Below are 1,029 nucleotides of genomic sequence, written 5' to 3'. Positions count from 1 at the left end.
GACTGTGTTTTTAAATGTTTTTAAGTGTGTGTGTGTGTGTGTGTGTGTGTGTGTGTGTGTGTGTGTGTGTGTATTAGTGTCAGGAAATAGGATTAATTAAAAACATGTACATGCTATAATACAGCTATGAAGACTGGTATGCTTGGGCTAAGAATCCCTTAATATTTGTTGTTGGGAAAGTAATTATACCACCAACTCCTCTGTGGCAGTTTAAAGTTGTTGCTTATATAGAAGAAACGAGTAATTAAAACTAATCTAAAAGTGTTAAGGAAGATGAATTTATTTTTCCGATGGTACTGGAGGTGGGACCCAGGTCCTTACACATGCTGGGCACTCTCCCATTGAGTTCTATCCCTAGCCTTCTTTTTCCTCTTTGAGACCAGGCCTCATGGCATTGCCCAGTTTCCTTGAACGGTCTGTGTAGTCCTGGCAGGTGTTGACCTTGCAAGCCTCCTTTCTTGGCCTCCTGGGCTAGGACTACAGGACGGATCACAGCTTGCTGAATTCTAATTTGTTAAGGCGGAATGGACATTACACTTTTCTTTTTTTTTTTTTTTTTTTTTTTAATTTTTATGTGTCTGGATATTTTCCCTGCATGTATGTCTGTGCATCATGTGCATGCTTAGTGCCCTAGAGGCCAGAAGAGGGCATTTGATTTCCTGGGACTGGAGTTACAGATGGTTGTGCGCCACTGTGTAGTGCTGGCAAGTGAACCTAGGTCCTCTGGAAGAACAGCCAGTGCTTTTTACAGCCAAGGTATGTTTCCAGCCCTAGGCACTTTTACTGTAAAGAGTTTCAAACTTTTTCTTACATAACTGCAGAAATTGTAAGGTTGTACTTCTTAGTCCGTATGATTGATGTGTGTGTGTGTGTAGGGGGCATTCACCCTGGCGTCTCAAGCATGCTAGGCAGGCTTTACCATTGAGATATTTTCTTACCTCTAGTTCTGTCTTTCCAGCGATCGTTAGATGGTGATACTGTAATACTTCTACAGCTTGCTTTAGGATAGGGTGTGGTTTCTCTTAGTTC

This window comes from Peromyscus californicus, unplaced genomic scaffold, assembly GCF_007827085.1.
Source record: "Peromyscus californicus insignis strain IS unplaced genomic scaffold, ASM782708v3 Scaffold_14__1_contigs__length_90479793_seg_2, whole genome shotgun sequence".
NCBI classification, from domain to species: domain Eukaryota; kingdom Metazoa; phylum Chordata; class Mammalia; order Rodentia; family Cricetidae; genus Peromyscus; species Peromyscus californicus.
Note: the sequence above shows the minus strand (reverse complement) of the source record.